At 45.2% G+C, this 26,354-nt stretch overlaps 1 long non-coding RNA gene across 1 annotated transcript in view; it reads right to left on the minus strand.

Moving 5' to 3' along the window:
* LOC110408616 overlaps window positions 1-26,354 on the minus strand; it is a 37,994-nt gene that overhangs the window by 3,648 nt on the left and 7,992 nt on the right. The window lies entirely within an intron of this gene.

Raw genomic sequence — 26,354 nt, forward strand, 5'->3', positions numbered from 1 at the left:
CTGGAAACTTCTATAGAAAACATCCTAATTAATTAAGGTGAAATATGAACTAAAGGAGTCACATTAATATGGGATGGAGGAGTCCTGGGCACTAGTATAGCAATTAAAGGTAGGCAGTGTCTGCCCATCTCAACAAACCTCTGCCCTCCCTCCGCCACCAGGGCACACAGCGTTACTCGTGCCATGCTTTGATCAATTGCCAGCTGCAGCTCCCAGTCCCGTACAGTGCTCTGCTTCACACAGCATCGCAGGGACGCTCTCCGCAGCCAGCACGCCCCGTGACACAACTACATCCTCTTCATTAGACAACAGATTGCCAAACCTCTGCTGGTCCGCCGGCCATCTCCTCACACCTGATCGAAACACGCTCCACCAAACTGGCGGTCCACCCCAGTGACAGCGGAGTCAATAGCGTACCAACGGCATCCAGTTCTGTGGCTCTTGTAACACATTAGTGCTGTTACTTCAGATTCTGATGCCTGAGCGTTTTTACCTCCCTGCCCGTCAGAGTCACTCAGGACGGGAGGAAGAAAATGGCCACATAGTTTGGGCACGGGATCCGGCATTAGAAACCCCAAGACCGGCTCCCAGCAATGCCACCGTGGCTCTGCCGTAATGACTTCACCCACCAGTGCCTCAGTTTCCCCATCTGCAAAGTGAGGACAAGGAGAACGACCTACCTCAGAGGGCTGGGATTCAGGTGGGTTAGAGACCAGCGCTACAGAAAGACCCCCCCCCACCAAACAACCCAGCCTGGCACGAGGAACCGAGGGCACCGCATCCTCCCCTCCTCTCACTGATCCTGCTAAGGAGAAATCTGCTTGCCAGAGCTCCCCGCCTGCGACTGCGCAAATGTCCAGTCAGCTCCATCCTCATCGAACCATCCTGCGTCTATTTGATAAAGACGAATATTGCTTTTTAAATAAATATAAAAACTCCGCTTCCTCCTTGCCGAGTTCATTTTGAGTCATTTTATCTCTTTCCTCCCCCTAGATTTTTCCCCAAATAATGTGATTAAGTGAGTCAGCGTTCTGCTTTCCCTGACAGCCTCTGGATTTAATTCAGTTTGAGGACTGTGACCTTTGACTCCTTTTTACTATACTAACCCAGCTAAGAGAACACTTAGCGATTTCTCTGCTTCCTACTGGGAGAGAATCTGGTGGGGGTGAGGAGGGGGAGGAGGGGTAGAGGGAGGTGGAAGAGAAACAAACTTTCACATAAAATTATGGTATATGGATAATTGAGAAGTTTAAAAACATGAATCTAATTGTGCTGTCCCTTGAGAAGCAGATATTGAGCCATCCTATAAAAGGCTTGGAGTATCCCAATGGTGATTTATTGCTAAATCCTAGTATTTTTCAATACATTATAGTTTTTAAATTGTGTTTAAATTGAGTGTAGAAGAGCAGAGGCCATTAGGAGATGCAGAAATGATGATTATATTTAAATATTCATGCACGCAGTACCTTATTATTGAATCTGAACACTAACAAAATCAATATTAAGTGCGGTTTGACATGAATTTATTTATGAATTTCGACTTTCTAAGTACTGTATTTTTTCACTCAAAAATTGTGAGTATAATGTAGTAATGATATCAAAACAGAGTGTCAGGGAGCATTAGCTAAGGAGGTTATAAACCTCCGTATTATAGGGCCCCATATCGCCCTCAAAAGTGCTTAGTGCACAAAACCAAAATGTTTTTTTTTTTTTTTTTGAAACACGTAAATACACACACGCACACACACACACTCAGAAATAGGAAGGAAATTCTCCATCGGAAATTGCACTGCAGCGGCTTTGATTGCTCTCAGAGCCTGCTTCAGGGACCTTGCAAACTGGGATTTGAAGGCAGGCAAACGTGAATGGAGCACTCCGGGCGTGCGGTTTGTGGGTGCACTTTGGTGCTCCGAGGGGAAGCTGGCAGAGAGAGAGCAGCCCGCAGGCACGGGACACGGGCAGGGTCCCCGCCAGAAAGGAACCCCATCTATCAGCCTCCGCCAAGAACCCACAGCTCCTTCCCACCCAGCAGCGCTGGGTCACTCACACTGCCATCCCAGGTGGCAACACCACTCACAATTACTCAAGCATTCTCATTAAGAGTCTGGTGGGAAGCGGCGTTCATAGCGGCTGGTCGGTCTGGTAGAAGAGGACGCCCCAGCTCCTTTCATAAACGCAGTGCCAGCAAAGCAAATGGAAAAACACTAGGGGTTCTACCCACGAGCAAGACGCAGTATGGCAGGCACCCTGCGCAGCTCTCACTCAAAGCAGTGCAAAGGTGAGGAAGCTGGAAACCATCACCCGTCCTCGTCCCTCAGCAAAGCTCCTGAAGCCAGGCACTTGGTGCCATTCATTTACTTCAGATCACTTAATGGCACGGTAGGTAGGGTTTTCAATGGAGCTCTCTCTCCCTTCAGCGTAGACAATCAGATGCCGTGGAAGACAGAAGCCTTTATCGTACTGGGGAAGGGGTGAGGAAAATTTCAGGCTAAAGCCTTAACATAAGGGACATAGGAGGCTGCGTGCTCATCTATCTACAGATAAGTGATATATATTAGAAGCTGCTTCCCTTCCTCCTCCACCAATTCATTTCAAACGTGAGAGGAATTTATTTGCTATTGACAGGAACCTGGAGCGAGCCCTCCACGCGCTGTGCTGTGCAATCCACCTCTGTCTGGTTCCAGCCTTGGTTCCAAGTACCAGGCAGCCCACGGGAGGAGACACTCACCCCGCTTCCTTCTTCAGCACAGCACACACTCCTGCCCTGGCATTGCTCCCAGTGGAAAGGGCTGTCCTTTCCACTTAAGAGCCATATCCCTTATGGGTGTCAGACTACTTAAGCTACACGACACAACAGTTCTGGTTGCTCTCAGTCCAGTTCTTGGTCAGAAGCCCACAGGGGGCAGCAATAGATACCGTGGTAGAAGGCTTTTCTGACTCTTTGCTTTCTACAGATACACACTGACCACAAGAATCATCTTTTACCTTTTGTTTCTAACCAAGAACAGGAACCGATACTTCACTGAATCCAACGCAAAGTCATACTGCCTTCAGTATGAGTAAAGGCCAGCTCTTCAAAGAGTTAAGAGCGCTCGAGCATTTCATTTGAAGCAGACTGTCAAATGACCACAGCCCCAACACATACATAATTTGCATACAGATCTCTAAAATATCCAGTGCCGGCAAGCAAGAATCAGGAATGCAGAGCAAACTGCAGTACAGAATGGCACTACAGTCTTCAGGAAAATCTCTTCAACCACGAAGTCTTCTTGCTAAGCCCTTCAGAAAGGTGAACAGTGCTTTGTGAAGTGCAAGCCCTGAAATTCTTTTTCTGATGTAGAATTTCTGCTCAGATTAATCTTCTCTTCCTCTTCCCTGCCTCCTTATTCTCAGGCTAGCCTCTCTTCTCTGCTCATGCTAGCATTTCCCAGTACAGCCTGCCAGGCTCTTAATGGATTGGCAACGTTCTTCAGGGACTGGAATTGACACAGAAATCCATGTAAAGTATCCCCTCTCGGAAGGGGTTTGATCATGGAGCACTGACATGATGGCAGATCACAATGCGCACACAGGGGCCGCACACAACAGGGCAAGCGGCAGCAAAAACATCACTCATTAAAATTAATTCCTTTCTCATTTTCATCTTAAAAGGAATGCTCAGATTTAGTGGTCTCAGCTGAGTCTCCGATGGATAGAGATCTGCATTTACAGAGCCCAGCAAACCCAGTTTGACTTGGTTTATGCCCTGCAGAATGGATTAATTCGGGGAATTTTCCAGGAGTGAGTATTGGGCTCCTGCACTGGTTCTAAGAACACACCATTGGAAAAGACTTCATGAACAAGACTTACTGCTGCATACATCCGCATTACATTATCTCTTTGGTAAAGCAGAGATGTAGAATTCCAGTGACCTCATAGCTCTGAGGAAAAGTCATCATCTGAAAGGTCTAAGAGCCCTCCGTTCCGTAAGGGACCCAGCAACAATGGTAGCTGGCTGTCAGAAGCCAAATTCTTCACCTAGACTCAGTAATCACAGCACCAAATACAATACAAGCACACGAGGAAGACATTTCCCATTCTGTTGTGTTCTGACTGCAGAACCTAAGGGTTTTACTTGCAGAAAAGAAAAAAATGCATTTTGTAAATGTAACGCTCAGAATAAGCGATGTGCCACAAAGCTTGCAGCAGAGTTTGGAATCAAGACTGGGTAAGTGCATGTGCCAGCATACTGCCTTAACCACAAGATCTTGATTCTGAACTCAACATACAACCTTGGTAAGAGATGCAGCAGAAAGGGCACTGAGGAACATTTATCACCTAACCTCACTCCTAAGCTTTTGGTAAAAACAGTCAGGTCTTAACCATACTACGGCTCCCATCAGCGCTACCCTTCTGTGGTTAAGAGCAGGACAGGCCCTGGGAGAGGACAGCAGACTGAAGTGTCACTGCTCTGACCCAGGCACAGAAAACTCGCTTTTCCCACGAGATCTTCTTCCCAGAAATGCTGAACACCATCTTGGAAACTCCGCACACAAGAGATGTCTAATGCTGGCATTATTTCTAACACTAACAACTCGTTAAGTTTTTCCACTGTGCATCTGTATCAATATTTTAACACAACTGTTACAAGGAAAATTGCTTTTTTTGTGTGTCTGTCTCCTCCCTCTCCTACTCTCTCATTAAATCAGCATGACAGATTTCAGCCTATTCCATAACTAAGTGAATATCTCGGAAATTTAAAATCCCCAAAGCGCAGTGACGGGTTCTGAAAGCTTTCTAGTGGTGCAGAGTACGAACAAACTGGATGGGCTTCGATCGTCACCTCCCCTTATTGTAACTACATGCAGCCTGCCATCAGAGAGCTCCAAAAAATGGGATCAGCCTAAACCTCAACAGGAGATACAGAACACAATGCACAGCCTAACAGCCACGAGATTCAGCTGCACGACCACAACAGGACCAACCCCTCAGCTGGCTCACCTGGATGTAAGAGATGACCGAAGAAGTGGGGCAAGGCAGGATCCATAACACTAAAACAGAAGTCAGGCATCAGGATATGGATTACAAGATCTATAGATGGAGTAAGAAGGTGGCATCCAGATCATTTCCCAGTATCTGCAGACTGGCCACTTACTGGTGTTTGGAGATATGACTAAAATGCATTAATGAAAGAGAATTACCTCAGATCAGTATAGACAAAACAGTCTGTAGTGGGGGCAACAAGCAAACTGTTCTCAAGCAAAGCTAGGGGAAAAAAAAAAAACCATTCATTAGGGATCTGATTAAAAAACCCCAAGAAGAAATTGGAGGTCTTTGATATGGAATATTCACCAGCGTTTTTAAGGTGGGGGGTGAAGAAAATGCTATGACCAAGGGGAAAAAAAAAAAACACATCATACCTGCTTTTCCAGTAAATCGATGTATTTCGCTCTAATTTTATTAGGAATATAAAAGGAGCCTTTAGAAAAGTGCTTAGAGAGCAGAAAGAAAAAAAGAAGAGATAGGGAAGGCTAGCAGTGGAAACATTAGTCTGTCTGTATTAGGAATCCCATACTCACATTTTATTGTTACTGTCAGGATGCAAAAGGCAGCGCTTAAAACAAAATAATACATAATGTATTACAGGGGCATAAACATCAGCAGTCATTTTTATTTTAAAAAGAAAATGCAAAAAAAATATGGAGATAGCTTGCAAGGGAAGGATCCAAGGCACAGCATTTATATCTGTGTCCACTGAGATAATCAAAAAGGTATTAGAGCAGCTGATGGAAGGGTACCACAAAGGAGTCCTCAGCAGTTCACCACTGCTCTCATTACGAGGTGGCTGTGGAAGCTCATTCAAAGAAATCATGGGGGTCCATTTTTAGACTGGTTCCGTATTTATTCTGCCTCCAAAAATGAGAGATTTAGGGAAATAACTCCATGTTTTTTTTGAACGATTAGTAAAGAATATGGGTTTTGTACTTTCAGCTAAACATTGGCCCATATTCTAGGAGTGAAAGGGTGGGGAAAGACAAAAGATAGATGCAGAAACACAGTCACTAATGTTTTTCAGCCAGCTCTTTTCAAGCATTAATTTTCTGTCGTGCTTGCCTTATGTATTTTAACTTCTGCTTTTTCTAGCGCCAGCTCCCTCACTCTGCTCCTGCACAGCACACCTAGCACACCCAATTCCAGCATCTTTTGTCACTGCCACAGTGTAAATAAAGCAGATTTATGACAACTGCCTGACACAGAAGTAACGCATGTGTCACCTATCTTGCTTGGTGGAGCTACCTGGGGAAGGCCAGGTCCCACTGCAGCAAGGACCCTCCCCTGAACAGATCCCAGTTGCCAAATTCCTCTTCCTGCATACTGGGGGTTTGAATCAGTCCCACTGTTTTCTTCAGGACCGTCTACTTACAGGGCTTGAAATGCACAGCTGGCCCCAACAGCCTTGTTCAGCTTCCTGCTTCCAACACTGTGTGCTCACCAGAGAGAAGAGACTCCTTCCCTTCAAAAGTCTCCAGAGCACTTGCTAAATTCGGGAATGCAAAGAACACCGGGTGAGTGTAACAGTGGGAAGTGGAAGCGAGATGCAATGAAGAAGCAATATTTATTGCAAGCACAGAAAAGATCCCCTTTAAATATTTCAGCTGACAGCTGGATCTAACATCCCCCAGAACAGCTGGATCTGGGCACATCCTCGCTAAGAAAACAGCTTCTCCCTCTCATTCCCTGCGACTCTCTGAAGGCCTCGGGGGGTACTCGGTGCCCCTGCTTCCCTTCCCAGTTGTAGTTTGTCACAACATATCATGCACGCTAACGTGGCACAGCCACAGTTTGCTGATGGGATGATGTCAAGAGGATGCGACTGCTGGTGGCCTGAACGGGCAGTCACCTGGGGACAAGGCAAGAGGATAGGAGAGGAAGATTGGCCAGGGGGCTGGGGAGAAGGGAGTAAGAAAAGAAACACGATAAGCAGAAAATAAATAGTAATAATAACGTAAGCAGAGCAAGAGAGCAAGGCCGGGGAAAGTATTTACCTGACGTAGGAATGCAATGATCTTACTTTTAAAAGGGCTGCCACAGTACACCATGATGTATACATCTGCCAGCCCTGCGCACATTTGCTCTACAAAAGCAGGGTAAATTAGGTCTGTCACAGAGCGAATACAGGGATAAAAATCAAACTTGCTGTACTTACTGATTTCAAATGATCTGGAAAAAGGCTGTACTCCAGCAGCCAGGAATTATTGACAACCAGCTTGGAAGTCCCATATGGAGAATCACATGCACCAGAAATTGATGAGTTACAGAGTTCTACAGTTCTGGAGGAGTTGCTTTTGAGAACTGGAGAGGAGTTGACATACAAAGCCAGGTGTCAGCCCTAGATGCACTACTTGCTTCAATTCTCAGCACCTTAAATTAGCTGCAGTGCTTAATGGTTTAACAGAAATAATTAAGGATATCTCTCTCTCAAAAGGAAGACTCTGGAGTTGATCAGCATTAATGGGACTCTGCATTGTGTTCAGTTTTTCTATGAACATGGGTAGAGTGAATTTGCTGATTTCAGGTTGTCTTAGAGGATAATGGTTCCGACAGCAAAAATAATTGTATGCACGCAAGAATCCTCTGCTTGGGAGAGAACTGTAGGTGGTAAAGCAGAGCCAAGGCACACCAATGGAAGTAGGTACGCAGCCACATTGCTGAACAGAACTACTCCATAAGCAGCTGCTTCAGGTGAGGCCTGAAGGGCAGAGAGCTGCGCAGGGCTGAGCTCACTGTGTACCTGTGCCTGGACAGCCTTTGCAGTCTCCTTCCTCTTACTAAAAATTATACTCTTTAAATTAAAAACCAGAAGGAAAACGTAAATTCCAGAGAAGATAGGAATTGCGCAGCCTGAAAATTCTGCCTGCAACCCAGAAGACCATCTTCCCCTCCCTCCTCTCATACCAGCTCATCTCTGTGACATTTTTCCACTTCATAGATCTCTTCCTTGATTGCTGGAAACACAAGGGCCTGCAAGCACAGTCACTGAGAGGCAGAGCTGGGAAACAGCCCCTGGGGGACTAGGCGAAAAACAGTTCCTGAAAAGCCTGCGTACCAAGCCAGAGGCATCTTCTCATTGAGGCACAAAGCAAGCAAAGGCCTTATACTGACTGCAACTGCACGAGGGTTCTTGGCACCATCTAGTGCCAAGAAAAGACACTACGGAAATAATGCGAGAGAGGGGAGAGACGTGCAGTACGCTAGGAGAATCTGCTTGGGTAGGGGGGACTGGTAGCACGACAGGGCCAGAGTGCTCACCGTCTCCAGATGTTTTGTGTACAGTGGATTCTTCCTTGCAGCACGCTAACAAGAAGACATGCTACGTTAGGGAAGAGATGATGGTATCTGCCTGGAGGGCATTACCTGCTGTTATTAGAGGCAGCTCTGCTAGTACAGGTGGGGCTGCACCAAGGCGCATACTGGGCCCCCCACTATCCTGCCAGCAGCAGCTTTCAGAGCACAGAGCACCAAACTCTGGGACCCTCTGAGGAATCCTGAAACCCCGAGCTGCAAATGAAGTTGCATCAGCCGTAAGGTGATAAAGGTTCTCTCAGGCACAGGTAGCCATGACAGGAAAACAGTGCCACGTGTGTCAGGAGACCCACAAGAGCAGAGTGAATTGGATTAAATCAGAGTGGGAAATGCGCAGGGGTTGAGTGACATGAAAGAGAGGGATGAGAAGAGCAGGAGACAGCTCCGAACGTGACTTGACTCGGATACACTGTCCAAGCAGTAACAGACAAGGAGGATCCCAGACCTTTTGTGTGGTAAACCACTACAGTGCACAAACACAAATGGCAGAGATATAGATTTTAGGAATGTCACGGGTGGAGACCAGACCATCACTACGCAAATTGCAATGATTTTCAGACCCTGCAATGAATGAGAAGATGCAACATGGTGCTAAGAAAATCAGGTGAGTTTTTAATAGATGTTCGGCTCACCCATCCTTCCCTTACTTCTGCCATGAGCCCCTGCCATAAGGGTGCAGTCTAAAGCCCAATCAGAAGGAGTGCCATTGGCTGTGCTGAAAAATGGATTGGTCTTTTCGGAGTCCTCTTCCTGCCTCACTAAGCACTAAAAGAATAGGGAAGACGACACAAGTTAATATCAAGGCCACAGACTGTACAAAAATGGATCTGACATAGAGTGTAACTATCACTTATGAGCAAAGGAAAGTCATCAGGGTGCATTACTCATCCACTTCCCTTCTCTCTTGTACAGCAAGAAGAATAAACAGTTGCCAAAGTTATACAAAACAATCAGCATTTAAAACTAAACAGGGCTTCTTGTTTTTCAAGCTTTCCTGGAGCCACCCTGCTTCCTGTCCAGGCACATCATCTTTTATCCTTTCTGAACACACTCATCACCACCAAGCACATGGAACTGCAATGATACCGAGCCTAGTACTGAACTTCAAAGACAGTCATCACCTGGAAAAGGCCAGCGGCTTGTGAAGTTGACAAATTGGGGCATGTGTGTTTTGGAAGACTTCAAGCATCACTCCTGCCTGCAGTCCTCAGCAAGCAAGTGAAGGAATCAATAAACTACCCAGGAGTAATGTTCTCAAATCAACTCAGCTCTTCTAAGGGAAGCAAGCCAAGGACCACACTGAGATCTTAACCACAGGGCCCAGCTACTCTGTGGACATGAAAGATGCCAGGGCAGTTTCCCAAAACGCAGGTGTTAGCTTTGGCTTCCTTGACCAATATTTACCTTCTTCTCTGCTGTTACAAAGCAGCCTCTCCATGAAGGTGAGGGATAGATTCCCAGGGGAACATAGGTGCCTAATTCCAATTTCACTAGGATTAAGAGCTGTGTATCTGTAGATCTGGACTACAGTGCTTCAGGATCCCTGCCAGGCAAGTGAGCGTGGGGGAGTTTGAAGCCCATTCTACCCTGTCTTGAAACCCACGTTATCATTCACTCCAGAAAAAGCAGTTCTGAAAAGCTCCCATGCCAAAATTCCCCACTTACACAACAAGATCATAATTTACGTTCACTTTGCTAGGGTGCAAAAGATAGCTTGTGGTGCAAGGAAGCAATAGGAATCCTGATCTTGTGACAGGTAAATGAGAAACCACTGCCATGGCAGCAGATCAGCAAACGTGGGTACAATCCTGCTACACACAACGCTCACCACTGGAAACACGCAGAGCAGTGCGACAGCATCCATTCTGCAGTCCTGTCTCCTTTAAGGACACGGACACATGCAGCTTTAAGTGCTTTAAGCAGCTAATTAGGGTGTCTTCCCCTCCTTTATCCCACAAGATGATAATTGCATTATAAAAATGAATATGTAACTAAGCAGAAACCACAGGAACGGTGATGGCAGAAAAGGAGATGGAACCGGCAGCAGTCTCACTCCAGTCACAGGTGGAAGCCCTCACATTAGAGGGACCAGCGCTCCAGTGCGGTTTCTGGAGCCGTGGGGAGGAAAACCTCGAAAAAGCCCCACATCATTTAGAGTCACAAGAGTCAGCGAATGGTTTAGTGCTTAAACAATCGATGTCAGGAAGAGAGAAGATCCGTGAGAGAGTGTCCGCCTCTTGCTCTCCGTGCATACATCTCCCCAGAACATCTACAGTCATCAGGGTAATTTAGAGAGGGGGGGAAAAAAAAAAAGAAAAAACCAGACAGACTTGGCATGGCCTAACGGGGACTATCACTGTAATTGTGGAAGGAAGCGAGAATGTATCAGCAGGGCCCCGGGGAGTGAAGAGCAAAGTAAGGGGAATGGAGACTGCATTTGTGGGACCCCGTGAAGCTGAAGAAGTGTCAGAGAGCAGCGTAGCGATGCCTGAGGGTGGAGCAGAGCTGAGGCACTTGCATCCTCCTGAAACAGCAAAGAGCTGAGATGTCAGCTGGTAGCACAGCCTCACTGCTCCCGCTCTCTGCTTCCCTCGGTAGCTCACACCACGGATGACCAGGTATCTGGGCACACCCCCCGTACAAAAGCAGCCCCCTTCAAATCTAAGCAGCCGCAGGGATGAATATCTTCCCCTTCCCTCTTTGAAAGCGTGGCACTCTTCCTTCCTGCCGCCAGTTCCTCACTGCCCCCTGTGCACAGGCAGCCACTGTTCTGCTGGTCCATTCTTCCACATCCAGTGCATTATTATGAACCCTCCAGCACACACAGTTAATTAGGGAAAATATCCTTTCTAGCAATTTAAATGATTTTGGCATTTTCAGGAGGGCACATGTAATATTCAAATTACTTCCACTCTGCGCTGCCTTGTCTTGCCTGGCTCATCTTCCCAGGTGAATTTGTAGTCTCTGAAATGCTCTAATTTCCCACACAAGCCATGTCAAATATAATTTTGGTGCAAAGTTAGTAATTATACGTAACATCAGTCTGATGTTAAAAACACTGAAAAATTTAGCAAGAAGAGACGAATAGAGAGACACAAGTCTGAGACCAACGAACGAAAGGCGTGCGGCCCCCTTAGTATTTGCGCTCTTTAATTAATAATAGCATGTTTTCAGGAACTGAAAGGACGTGTTTCCCGAACTGACTGGAATTCACTTATGTCCCAATTACATTGTCTCAGCAAAGAACTTTGGTCAGGCCTCACCGAAGAGCTGCAGCTAAACCAGAAGCAAAATCCAGGCTCCCCACTGACGTCCATCACAGTTGCGAGGATAAGTAGAAGAGCAGAAATCTCAGCCTGGGGTTCAAACCCAGAGATTAGATTCTGTCTCCTCCTCCGCCGCCCCTGCTGCAAAAGCTCTCTGGAAAGAGTCAGATTTGCATCAGTGAGTCATCAAGGGTATGGATATGTATTAGAATATGTGTAATTATAACTGCTGGCCCCAAAGTATTGGGCAAACAGTTTAACAGACTTGTTCCTTGGCTCCAAAGAGAAGAATTAACATGAAGACTGAATTATCTGACCCTATAATCAGCTCTTCCCCAAGGATGCCTGGTCTGCCTATTTAAAGGAGTGTCTCAACTCCGCTTGCTTTTTGACACCATTATCCCAGTACTCTGGCTATCAGTCAAATCCAGTTGAGAAACTCTGATTAACCCATTCCGCTCTAGAATTCATGTCTGCAGTAACTTCTGGGAACAACTGAGCAATTTATTCTGAACTTGTTCCCAGTAATCTACGCATGCTGTTAATACACTGTGGAAGGGAAAACTCAAGCATTCAATCACTGCTGCAACAGTAGTTTCTGGCTCATATGAGAACCTGGACCACAGCTGGGAAGGAAAACTTAATTCTGATCCCAAATGTGTTATGACAATAGTCAGGAAGCATAGTATGTTTGTAACCACGTACGTAAATCCAGTGCGCTCAAGAAAGAGTTTGACTCCAAAGGATCAAGTGAAAGCCACTGAACAGAAGCCGTTGTTTTAGATGAACAAGGTCTTAAGAAAACAGATTAGGTCTCAAAACTGAAGCTCCTGGATATACACAAATTCTGCTTTTATCATACACTCGCTTACACATGCTTGTATGCAGGAATTCAAGAGCACGTCTTGTATTTCAGTCTTATTAGTGTTTAGTATTTCACACCCCTCTCCTACTTCAATCCCACATTACAGAAAAGGATGAGATCCCTTGTTTTGGAGAATGAACATTCCCTGGCTTTATAGCTCACTCCACCTACTGCCTTCAAAGCAGTTCCAATTTCTCATACCCTTTTTCATTCTCTCGAGTTTGTGCTGCTCATTTAACGGTGGCTGGCTGTGCATAAACACATCACGCTCAGACCATATGGGTCAAAGAAACCCAGAAACTTTCATGACGGCTTTGTAAAGAGATGAAAGAAGATCTATGCATCTCCAAGCAAGAAGTGACCAGGATTGGCTTACAGATCCAGAATGCAGAACCCACAATCCTATTAAGGGCACTGTGAGTATCTATTGCAGGGAGAGGAGACAAAAGAAGAGGCAAGACTGGAAAGGCCTACAGAGGATTAAAATATATCATCTGAACAAATGTACATTGGCATTACCTAGACAGTGATATGTTCATTATGAGGTAAACATGACCATAATTTCCTACTGGAGCTTACTGCATTTATAGATGTAGAGGCAAAACGAGACAAAACTGACTAAGAATGGCAAATGTGGGCTGTTAGTTGGTGTGCTTGGTCTGTTTTTCAGACTTGCTGGGATCACTGATTAACTTAAGTCATCAGGGATCCTTTAAGTTCTGCCAGTCTTTAAGGAAGCAGCTGTACACCACACTGAGCCATCACTTTACACCCACATACTGCTTGCATCCTCAGAGAAATCTCTTAAAAGGCATCTTTTAACCTCCAAGAACAGCAGGATCTCATTGTATCTACTGAGAATACCTTCATTATTCAACCCATTACAGCACAACACTAGACAGAGTCACTAGCCTTGCCCATTGGCTAGAACATAAGGTGGTGCATTCATACACTAACCAAATGACCATGCAGGTAAATGCAATCAATATGTAGAATATATTTAGTCGCTGCTCTTGAAAATCTGGCCTTGGCGCTGCTGGTTCTTGCACAAAATTCCTGCCTCGCTATTTAGTTGCTCACGCCGATCACTCTGAGTTACCATGGGCTGCTCACTAGGTACACTCACTGCCTGCATCTCGCTGACCTCCAGAAGGCAGTTTTAGAATCACAGAATTACTCAGGTTGGAAAAGATCTTCAAGATCATCAAGTCCAACCTCAACCTAACCATACGACCCTAATTTTATTGAATATATTCTGGCCACAACAAAATGCTCACATACAGCTCTTCATCAAATGCCTTCTACTGCTGCCTCAGTTGTGTCAAAATACTACAACATCAACAGGCACATCACAAAGAATCCTTCTCTCCAAAAAGCTTGTACTTTAGCTTATATAACTGAATTGCTCTACCTAGGAGCCACACAAGCATTCTAGTGGCACAGATACAAGGGCAGAATAGAGATGTGAAAAAGCTTGGAAAGCCTTTAAGGTTCCTTTACCATTATGAAAGAGATGAGGAACCACAACTTCAAAGTCATCACCAAAACCTCAAATCCTGGTTGAGCACAGTGGGTCCAATTCAGCGCTGCCAGGGTCCTCGTCCACCCCGTCCATGGTAGGCCACCTTGCCCATTTAGTAGGAATCTCATACTCTAGCATTTGGACTTCTACTCTCAATATACCCGTGATGATTTACACCTCATATTAACAGGTCCTAAAACTTGTTTTTTAATCTGTAAAATCCTCAGAGTAAGTCTGTGACTTTATACTGTTGCACATTATCTGCTGATAAACAGCGCGAGGCTGAGTTTTATGAAGCCCTAAAGAACCTCAGATAAAAACAGCTTTACAAATGTAAACTGTGATTCTGCAAGGCTTTTCCTTCTTTGTTTTAAGTGACAATGTGCAAGACACAGAAGAATAGGAAAAAATGATGACACGTGACCTCCCAGTTCCTGAGTGCTAAGCAGCTCTCCTTGCCATCTTGAGTCAGATCTACCTTTGCATCCCATGGCAGCCCAGGACGTGCTGAGGTAGCTGGATGAATAAACAGTTCCTTCGCTGCCATGGCAATGCTGCAAACAGACTGGAAGACAACGTGCCAAAGGAAATTGTCATAAATCACAAATTGGTCAATTCCGTTTAGTTTCCAAGCAAGGGTTATGCAAGCTGCTTGGAAAGTGACTCACCAAGGAACCAATTTTCTTTCTCTTCAGGAAAATAAAACATTTTCTCTATAGTTAAAGCAGTGTTTTGCAGATTTAGTCTTCTCTCAACTTCAGAACTTTCTCCTTCACAGGCCTAAAAGACCCTTACATTCGCAGAATTCCACTATTCCCAGGGTAGCCTAAACTCTGCCGGGATATTAGGAACAGAGGGCAAGACAAACGTCCCAGCGCTCAGGTTATTTTCATCTGTTTCTTAGGAAGCAGCCAGACCCAGTCTGGAGAAACTCGCTCACTTTCACAGGTAATCCTCACCAAGGATCCTGCAGGGCGACTGCAAGGTGAGCTAAACACATGGGATATATGTTTCCAAAGACCACGTTCTGCTGTCCCAATACATGTTCCAGAGAGGAAGCAATCTTTACAGCTGTGCAGCATTTCTTGTTGTTTCACTGATGCACCAGGATAGTTTTCCCTCTTGCAAATAGAAATGCCAACGACGCTCATGCCTGTGAACTCATTCCACTTGTGACCGCGACACCGAGTTGGGAACTTTCTAACCTTTCCTTCATACTAGGCAAAGAAGATTCTGTGCTAAACACCATGCAGACACCACCTCAGGCAAAATGAAATCCAGCTTTTTCGTTCACAGCTATTTTGGTTTTGTGGGCTACATTCACTGGAGAGTCTGGGAACGGGGGAGGAGGAAGTTCTGCTCTGTCAGATGAGAAGCTGCTCCCTCGGCCTGCTTTGTAAGGTATCCATTTGACAACGCTCTCCCATGCGTGGTCTGTTACTGCTTGGGGTGGCCAGCTAACAAAACTCTTCTGCAAACCTTTCTGAGTTCTGTCAACACTGCATCTCATCTGGTTTAATGCAAACCAGAAACTCACCCTCCATCCCCAGAAGGGGTCAGATACAGTTGTAAACCATGAGAGTGCTGACAGGGGCTTCAGCAATATGCTCCTGTTGTATCATTAGGTCCTTATTCACTGCATCTCATGCTCCTCCTGGATGTTATCTAGGTTCATTCTGATGCCAGAGACATTCTGCAGGCAGTCAGAGCCTTCTTCCTGGTTTACACATTTACAGTGTGCCCTATCCCTCCCGGTAAGCTTCACATTTGCACGTGCTACGACAGCAAGAAACCATCCAGTCAAAAAAAGTGGAGCATGTCCTTCATCTGTCCCACGTTTAGATGGCACAAATGAAGAACGAACCTCTTCCTGATAAGCCCTTATCGATTTGCCAGCCTCTACAGCTGATGGGGCTCATGTAAAAAGACAGAATGATTTTCTAGATTAAGCAGAGACCTCTTACCCGTACCAAAGTCCACAAAAGTCAGCAGAAATCAGTGATGGATTTCAGTGGATACTGACCAGGAGCAGGCTCTGTACGAACAGCAGAAGAGCATCAGTTTCACCCACAAATATTCATGATTAACAGATGAAAGCTGACAATAGTATTTGCATGATAAGGGGAGACAGTCCATTAAGCCTGTGCTGGTATCAGACCACGAGAAAGCTCCATGGCTTCCTTATGAAACACACTGATCTCCTTCACACTCTTTCCCACCTGGGATAATTTGCCAAGTAACTGTTCTACCTGAGGCAGTGGTAGGGAAGCAAACAGCTCGGAAGGGGATTTTACCTGTTACAAATGTCCTGTGGCCTGGCACAAAATAAAGGAGACACTGATCATTGTCTTCAAAGCCTCAAAGAACGTAATGCTAGCAGAAGTTAATTCTGGACTCCTCACTTAGAGAGTATGAAGGAAGAGAGAAAGTGCCAGGGGAGAAACTGATTTCCCGTCATTTCATTATTACCAGAATCAAATAAGCAAAAAAAACTCACGCATCAGGCTTTTATAATCATGAGTTCTGGAAATGAATGAATACATTGGATCACTTTGTACTGACCTGACTTCAGAGCCTTTACAGTGATATAATTTCAAACTTCTCTTGTAGACTATTGATGTCAGAATTTGCCTTTGATTCATGTAAGCTTAAAAGAAAAAAAAAACCCATCTAATCACCAGACTCTGCTGCTAAGACTTAAAGCAAAATGCCCACCCAGATCAACTCCACACTCATCACTGCCTCCTGAGGTCTGAAGACAAGTTACCATTAAGTATGGGGTCAGAAGTAGGCACAGAAGTGCTAAGATGCAGCCACAGTGAGTTGCGTTCCAGGCGTTGATACCTAAAATGGACTTCCCAGCACATGTTCCCATCGTTCTATGCTTTAGTTTTCATAGACAACTAAACTAAGACTCAGAATGAAAACAGATACACCTTTAGCCAGAAGTGCTTCATCACAAGCTAGGCTACAGCCTGCACGTATGGCTAACTCAATGAGCGTGGCTGTACAGCAAAGGTCCCAGCTCAAAGTCTTGCTGCTTCAGCAGGTGATGAGACAGCTAAATTTGGGACACGTTAGTGGTTGTGACTATGAAACAGCAGAATGGTCTCCTATCCTGTTGCTGAAACCCAGCTCTGACACCCAGCCAGCCTGTTACCAGCATGATGTAATCCAGCAGCATCTCATCAACTCCTGCCACCCTCTGCCTTCCCCCACCCTCAACACTGGCGGATATGTCAGAGCAAAAACATCTCTGCATTTCTGATCTCCCTGGGGTCACATCTGGTTTGAGTCAGGCCTCCCATTTGGTTCCAATCCGCTGATTTCCTGCTACTGTCCATGAAAAAGAGTGCGACTCTGTGGCTTCCCCTGGGTGTAATGGTCTAATCTGTACCTTGTTGCGCACTGTAGAAGGGAGGGGGAATCAGTGCTACTTGGGAGCAGATTTCTCTTCCCTTATGATTGCATCCTGTTCTTATGCAAAGCACCTTTATTCCTGCTAGCTGTGGCAGCCCCAGATGTCCTGGTGCCCTCCCCGTCTCATCCATATTTCTCCGGCCTCCTAATTGAATCCATCCCTGGCTGGGACAGGCTTTCCTCATTACGATGAGCTGGATCCAATCTACTTCCTCCCCTCCATCTCCCAATCTTTCCTTGTGAACACAGCGCACAGCTTCTGTGAGCGGATGACTGCACCAGTGAACTGTTCCTGCAGCTACTGTAATGCTGCTCAGGAGGTTAACAGAGCAGGAAAGCCCCAGACAGGTACAAGGTGGTGAAGGCATCTTCTTTGCCAAGATTCCGGCTAAAGTCAAGGCGCACTTTAGTCCTTAGAAATAATACCTCGTTATTAGAAATTAATGGCATTTAAAGCCACTTCTCTAAGACATCAAGGTTTTGCAGTTGGTGAAGTAGTGCAAGACTTCTCACAAGACCAGTGACAGAATCCAGGAGTTTAACAGGTCTCTTCCATCTTCATCCAACGCATTACCCACAAAGTGACACTTTCATCCTGTAGTAGACCAGTGTCCCTGAGCAAAGTTTCTCCTGTGCCCTGAACAAGGTAGGGCAGCACGAACAGAACAAATTCTTGTTTTTCACCCTCATGCACTCCCTGAAAATCACAATAACGGGAAAGAGAGTTCAGTTCCCTTACCATCTTTATCCTTTGGCACCTTATCTACAGTAGGATAGTCTATGCTGCACTATACAATACACACAGACACCCAAGATTTCTTTGAATGCTCTCATTAGGGAAGAAGGAGCAGTATTGTAGTATTAAGACACTGAAGATGACTCTACCATGAAGTTACATTAGTCCAGGCAGAGCATTACATTACACGTTGGCTTTGGTAACTTAACTGGCTTGTTTACAGCTAGCTAGCTTATCGCTACATAGGACTGTATTAGCGTGTGCAGGCACAGCCATGACTTACGTCAAGGTAAGTAAACGCAGGGCATACGAAGGCACAAAGATGTTAGCTGTACTGACTTCCAGGCAAGTTCTCAAGAGTGCTGCAAGGAGAACAAGTACTGCAAACTTCCCAAGTGACGCTGCTTCAACTACTAATCCACACTCTTCTACCGCACTAAGAGTATCTGGATTTCATCAGAGTCTTGATATTATTTAAAATAAAAAATAAAAAAATACCTGAATCTTTGGAAAAAATATCCAGGGCAAAGCCTCTGATCTAGAGGCTTTTCTGTATCTTCAGTAGTGAAAGATGCTGCTATTATTGTCAGTAGAAAAGATCTAAAGGCAATAGTACAAGCAATGATCTATAGGGCTAATGCATGTTTGTTATGCAGTGATTTGGATCCACAGAGGAATTCCATATGTGACCTCCCCTCTGGTGACTGGAAGCTCCCACCTTGGCAGTGATCCTGGAGTCCCATGCCTACAGGCTCAGCAGCATGCAAAGGGCGGGTGGACGCTGGAGGAGTAATGGGATCGTCAGCCGCCGAGGCTGCTGCTTGGCACGCCGACAATGTTTGTTTGCACCTCTTTGAAGATGAGAGATGAAAGTGGCGCCCACATGGGCTGCCTTTGATTAGCTTCTTATTTTTAACATTGCAGCTGCGATTATTTTTCTTTTTCTTGAAGCATTTCTTCCCCAGCACTAGAAACTCTGAGGTTCCCTTCTCTAGGGAGGTTCAACTTCAAGGAAACATAACAAAGAGAAGTGTGAACGTAAAGGAGACTGGACAACTCGGGGCCAAGGGGGATTTATGTCATTTTATTTTTAATTTTACTTCCCTTTTTTTCCCCAATCCCCCATCCTCTACGGGTCTCAGAAAGAAAATACTTGTTTACTTCTTTTTTAATAGGGAAAATAAATGAGTCCTGGGATTGTACAGAGCTGTCATGAAGAGGAAAATGTCTAATGGTTCAATTCCCAGCTCTGTCACTGAACCACTCTGGGACTCGGGGAAAAGTCAGTTCGCCCATCTGTAAAATGGGATTTATAATGCGTTGCCTCTCGTGGGTATTGAAGGAGTACAAGTACCATTGATGGAATGCTTCATGCACCTTGGATAGAAGGGGCAATAGCCCTGTGAAGTGCTGTCCTTAATAGATGCTTAGAGGAGTTTCCTTCACTGTGGTACTTATCTGACCACAGCAGCTGAGTGCCTCACAGCTACTGATGGATTTTATTCTATTACCTCTCTGCATTGTAGGATTGTTGCATAGGAAAATAAGGCAAATGGCAAATTGAATGAAGTGGGCACTCACAGAGAGAATCTGTGGAAAAGCCAGGGACTAATCCCCTATCTCCTAAATTTCTGCCGTATCCCTTAGATCTTCCTCACAGCCGAGCAAGTCTCACAGTCTGGAGGCATGAAGAAAAGCCTCCTTCCCTTCTTCCTACATTTGTTAGCCATGCTATGGCTCTCCTACTGCCTAAGGAGCAAGTGGTCTGAAAAGGGAGTCAATGTTTGTTGCACATTACTTTATTTCCTATGACACCACTTGTTTGTTGATTGAACATTTTTTACCCAGGAACTTGGTCAGACGTTAACCAAGTTACCTGCAGTGGATGCTCCAGCTTTAATGACACAACACCTAAGGAAAATGTTTATCTTGCTGTTCCTTATTTTCAGGATCAATTTACAAAGACGCTAAAGAGCTATACATACAAACAACATCAGAAGAAACTGCTAGTAATCAGAAAAACACTTGCAGAAGACAGCTTCACAAAGCCTGGCCACTCGTATTTGCTCAAGTTTGACTTCTGTCAGAGGGCATTATAAAAAGTGCTAAGCAGAACCTGATAGCAACAACGTTAATTAATGAGAGAAAAATCCAGAATGAGGATAAGAGGAACAGCCAAGAAGGATAAATAACAGTCAGGTTCTTGATACTCGCGCTCTTCAAAAGAAAAAGAAACATAACAGAAAGAAATAAACACAAACCTGCAGTTATCTATCAAGACATTTTTGGCCAAAGAAAGATGGGAGCACACAGCTTGAATAAGAAACCGCTGCATACCTACACAAATCCAATGAACTCTGAAAGCAAAACATTTCCACCAGATAAAGGACCTGCTAAACCCTCTAAAATACACTTCAGTCCACCGTGACTCAATGCAGCCCTGGCACGGCCCCAAAAAGCCTGAACTAATCCAGACAACGCATGACATTCACCTAGGACATCCACCTGATCGCGGTGAGATTTCACCTGCTTGCAGGAAACATGGCACGCAGTTGTCCCAACCCAGCACACCGCCCAGAGAATTCCAAGCGCCCCAACACCACCTTCAGCACAGCCTCCATGAAGCAACAAGCCAGCCCTCCGGGCTACTTGCAAGCATACTGCAAAAAGACAACTCGTACAAGATAGCTTGTGAAATATACCAACTTCAAATTCACCCCGGAGAGGTAACATATTCCAGCCCAACTCCCTCCAGCCTCTCAGACTCCAGAACGTTAAATTAACCCCCTGCCAAATTTACTACAAGCCATCTGACCATACCATTTAGCCACTGTAAAGACAAAATCTATATCTAGCTGCAGTCAGGAAAGCAGGCAACTCTGTTGAAAACCTATTTATATCACTCAAGGAGATCAATGGAGAGCCCAGGCCTGGAGGCCAGCGACCTTGGATTGACACAAAACTTAAAGGAAAAAATTAATGGAATCAGCTCATGAGACCACGGCTGTTATTTCCTGAGGATTCAGAAGCCTGCCCGACAGTTTGCTGATTAAGTAAACATGCTTAAGTACAGATAGATTTTTGGAAATGGAGTAAATACTCACCTGCTGCTGGTGCAGGAGCAGAGAGCACAGAGCTGCTTCTGCAGGGAACCCAATGGCTGCCCACCCTGTTGGCTCCTCACACTACCCATGGCTCTCAGCCTATCCCAGACACCAGCAGGCCTGCTGGGACACCGGGAGTGGCATTTGCAGAAATCTCTCCTCGGAACGTCCTGAAGTGAGGTTCCAGCAAGCACTCCACAGCTGCCTTCAAGAAGGTGCTCCCTCAGAGACCTCCCTGAGGAAAGCTCTGATGAGACAACAGAAGAAAACCAGCAAAACAAAACAAGAAGTTGCCTATAGTGGGCTGCAGGGCACATGTGCTAAAAAGGAGGCTTTTCAGATCTAGGATTTCTCAGTTTTGCCCTAGCCCTTCCACAGCTGCCCCAACACAGAGCTGCAGCCTCCCCTAAATGGGCTCCAGCAGTCACAAAATGGCAGCCGAGGGGAGGGAAGGTCCCTCTCCTTCGTTACTGGGACAGCTGCAAGATCTGTGCAGGTGAAGAGACCAGGTGGTGCTGCACAGGCAATTGGGCCAGGGTCCTACACAAATAATGAGGTAACGAGGCACCCAGAGCAGCACAGCAACACTCCTGGGTGCTGCAGCCCCAACCCGCTGGGCAGGAAGGCTCTCACACGGGTGCTGCTCTGAGGCAGCTCCAGCAGGGCCGTGGCTGTCAGAAACCATAGCTCGGGTGCAAATTCCAGCCTGGTGCTGCCATGAAGGGTGTTTGCAGGTTGGAGCAAAGGCTGCACCCTGTCACAGCTGGCCCTGATTTCAAGGAAAGCTCCGAAGTGGATCTGCCCCACCTGGCTGGATGGGGGCTGTGTGTTATGCTCTGTAGAGAGGTTACACACTATTTTTGCTTATTTTTCAAGTCAAAAGATAAAAATGGGATTCTAATAGCAGCAGGTGACAGGGATAGCGATATTCAGAGGGAGGAAAACACAGAGAGATGAGTTTTGCTTCTGGAGCAGCCACTGCCTGCTATTGCAGTGCTGGCCATAGTATTCCTCTGCCGCCTTCCACACCTCTCGCTTCCCTTTAGCTTAAGGTTTGGGGTTCTTTTCTTCTTTAACTTAAGCTCTTCAACATAAGGGACGTCATTTAATGGTTCCTCCTGGGTGAGAAAAGCAGGAGGCCGATCCCAGGCTGCGACCAGTAGCTCCCACTTGAGGTCCAGCAGCAGCCCAGCTGGCTGCCGGAGCAGAGCTGGCTGCCACATTGTGGCCTGCTCCTCCATATGTCACATCTGGCTGATGTAAAACACACATGTTTTGACTGAAGCTTTTTCTTTAAAATGCCAACATTAAAGGAAGGTTTGCTTTGTAAAACTGAAACTGTAAAACTCTTCTGAAACCCAATCTGGGGGATTAAAAGAACCACATGAAAAGGGATAAATATGACCTGGACATTCACTTCCTGTGCAGAAGTTCGCTGAACATGTGCCTCCCAGCCCGTCACTGCGAGATGCGACCTTCTCTTGTTTGCAGAAAGAGATGGAGAAAAAAGAGAAAAATAAGGAAGACAGGAAACTTTGTGAGATGACAGTTCTTCAGTATTTCACGGCTAACTTCATGGATGCTTTTCTTTACAGCGCTATCTCATACGCTCTGAAACTAGAAAAATACAACTAGTAGTAAAAAAAAGTAGTATTAATATGCAACCTGTTCTTCTTCATTGTCTGCAGTTAAACAGAGCTTGATCCCCATTTTAGCTCGGAGTTAGTGGCAGAACTCCTTTGGATTTCAGTGGGAATAAGATCAGACCTAAAGATATTATGGACTGAGTCCAAAGATTCTCTGATGTGCAGAAGAAACACATGGATAGACAAGCAGATCTTCAGTTAGTCAGAAAATGGCTTGCTTTCAAACAAATGCAAGATGTTTGCATCAGTATTGCCCATTTCAAGTACTAAAACTCACTGCCGGGTTTGACAAAACAACGTAAATATCATGAAACTTAACGAAGTTAAATAAGGATTCCCCGTATTTGTTTCTTAGGTTTTGGATCTTTAAGAAGATTTTTACAATTTTTCTTTCCACTGGGGAACTGTTACAAACTTTAGATATTTAAAAAACAAAGCTGACATTCTGATTTATTATGGTATGATTTCACAGGATGAGATTTAAAGAAAACTACAGACAATACATTAATCACTTGTTCTCAAAATAATTTTCTAATCTGGGGTCCCAATGAACTGGAATTGCAGAGGACAGAGGTAATATCATGTAAAATTAAGCACTTCCATTTTGTTTTGGCAAAATAACGTCCCTTTTTCTTGGTGTAGATCCAGAAGCCAGTTACGCGCTAATTCGGGATTACATTTTTCCCCACATGGATGATGCTGTTAAGTGACCCTGAAAGTAACATTAATTGCCCAGCAGTCCTACCAGAGAGAAACACGGCTGTCATGTGCAGCGAGCACAGCACTGAATCTCAGGCAGAATTACAACAGGAAGGAAAAAGGTCTGGAATCTGCATGAGGTGCCGTGGAGCAGCTTCTTGCACCACCGGCTCGTAAGCCATGCAGCAGCCGATCCTGCGGATGCGCGTGCAGGGTCCAGCTTGAATCTGAGTTTGAAATTCACTGCAGTGTTGGGGTGCTTGAGTCTAGAATTTGTCAGTTTCATCCAACGACGATGATTTCTTTAATTTGGAAGTGATTAAGCCTGGATTGTTGCTGGTAATCTTGGACACTATCTTGGCTACAAGAGGTATTGAAAGACACCCAATGATTTGTCCCCCCAGGTTCATCTGCTGAGGGTCAGAGTGGGAAAAGCAGCCCTGTGTGCAGACACAGGGGTGGGACACTATTCCTATGCAGCAGCAGAGTGGGGAACGATGTTCAAAATACTCTCTCATCTTAACTGGGTTTGATCTTTGAGACGGAAAATAATCTTTTCCACTTAAAAGCAGTGGTTTCCTAATTCCTATAGAACTCTTCTCCAACCTCTGCTATTGGATAGAGCTGGGTTTTTTTTGTTGTTGTCGTTTTGTGTTTTTCTGAAGAAAAAAAAAAATCCCCAAACTTTTCTGACTAGTCTTAGTCAAATTTGGAAGAAGGAAAAAAAAAAAAAGAAAAAAGAAGAAAAACTCGCCCTCATAGTTCCAAGCCACAATCCAAAGCAGAACAGATGAGTTCTGAAGTTGCTGATGGAGAAAGACCATCTCCCAAGTGCTTTCCAAATCAAGTGGACAGTTCCTCAGTCATTTCCAAGCTGGGAAGAGGCCATTTTAGGAACCAGAAAGCATCCATTTTCTGCGTTAGTCCTGAGCCAGGGAGGCTAGTGTCTGAGTCAGTTCCAGGGGGAATGTTTGGCATTTTTCCAAGCTCGGGAGTGTTGCTATCACAGCAATTGTTTGGTGATGCCATCCCAATAAAGCTTCATTATGGTGTTCCTCTTTCTATAAACTTCAGTGCCCTCCAGTGTCCCCAGCAATCACTTATCTAATATTAGGATATTAAAAAATATGGAAAGATTTTAAAGAGACTTATTAAAATGCAATTAGCAGCGTGTACGACTTAAGCAGTGAGATTATTTTAAAAAACGACTTGATTGTGTGGAATGCCATGCACCTTACAGAGATAATAAAGCTGCCAATCAAGTCCATTTTCAAATTAGGAAATTTTCATTCTTTTTTTACAGCCCCCTAAGTGAATATTAAAACTGATTATTAACCTCGGAGTGTAGTAGCGGCCCCTAAGCCTGTAAGCTCAAAAAGAGAGGTTTCATAACTGTAGGTAGCCTGGGCTTCGTTCCCCATTTGGACTGAGACGTCTGAGCTTATTTAAAGGGACAGCGTTCACCCTTTGAATAAAGAGCTGTGAAAATCCTGGATGGAACCTTCTTTGGAAAGGGGCAAGCCTCCAGATCTTGGCATTGCGACTTGGCTGAAGCAAGCTGCCCACAGTGACCTGCCTGGATATTACGCAGCAGTTTTGCCATGAATAAACTGAAGATAAGAGTGCCCCCTCACGTCCGCTCTGCGAATCCCACCAAACCTTAAAGCTGCCTAGCATTTAACTTTCGCTTTGTTTAAGATTTGCTGATTAAATGAATGTTCATGTGGGAACACACACCTTTGTCATACTCAGGTAGCTGCGCACAGGTTCTCAGTGTATGTTATTACTTGCTGTATGTAAAAAATACATCACTGGCTTTGCCTTTTTTTTTTTTCATCCTCCTGAGAGTCAAACAAGTGCGACGCTTCCTGCTACTTACTTTAATGGCATTTGTATTTTACTTACTAAAAAAAAAATTCTCTGGGAAATGAAGTCACCTCACCCTGACATGTTACTCCTTTTGCAGCTCTTTACTCTGCTGTCAAAGTGGATTTAATGGCACCGCCTGGATTTCTCTCCTCCAGCTTGCAAACTGGAAGTGGTGAATTCTCTAGAAGGCAGCAAGCTGTTTCTTGACTTGCTGTATTTTGGGGCAAATGTGAAGATTCAAAGGCAGTGCCTTAGGAGGGGCTATTCACTGGTTCTGCCTGCAATAGTATTTTTTGGCACGCGCTCCACTTTAAGCGTATGCTTACATTTACCTTTGCTCATCTCTCTAGGACCACACACAGGCCTGAAGATACGCACTGTAGTATTGTATCAGACTGGTGCCAGCCCGCTTGCTGCTTTGCAGGAGTGACAGTCCAGGCAATATCTGAGCAGGGAGAATGTCACTGAGTATCTAGGATATAAGTGATTTAACTAGCATGTATCTTATGACCACAGCTCCCTCTGGAATCTAGCTGTGGCACCTGGATCTACTTAGGATTCGCATGAAAGCTGTCTACGGATCTTTTCAAAGTGAGTGATCTGCCTGGGTTGGATAATGGGGGTTAGGAGGATGACAAATTGGGTTAATAAAATGTCAGCAAGAGGCAGGTTCTAAGTTTAGAATGAGTCTCAAGTGAGACAAGCTTAGTGGCCAGGGTTCCCCCTTGATCTTGAACTGGTATTTGTCTACATTGCTCAGTAACCACAAGTGATCCAGAATAACGCAGCGTAACTGAGGATCCAGTACGAGCATTATTTTTGGAGAGGAGGAGGAGGAAAAATGTTATTGCCTCTTCAGAATCTTATCAGTTAAGAAATGCTGG

The sequence above is a fragment of the Numida meleagris genome, chromosome 20, assembly GCF_002078875.1.
Source record: "Numida meleagris isolate 19003 breed g44 Domestic line chromosome 20, NumMel1.0, whole genome shotgun sequence".
NCBI lineage: Eukaryota > Metazoa > Chordata > Aves > Galliformes > Numididae > Numida > Numida meleagris.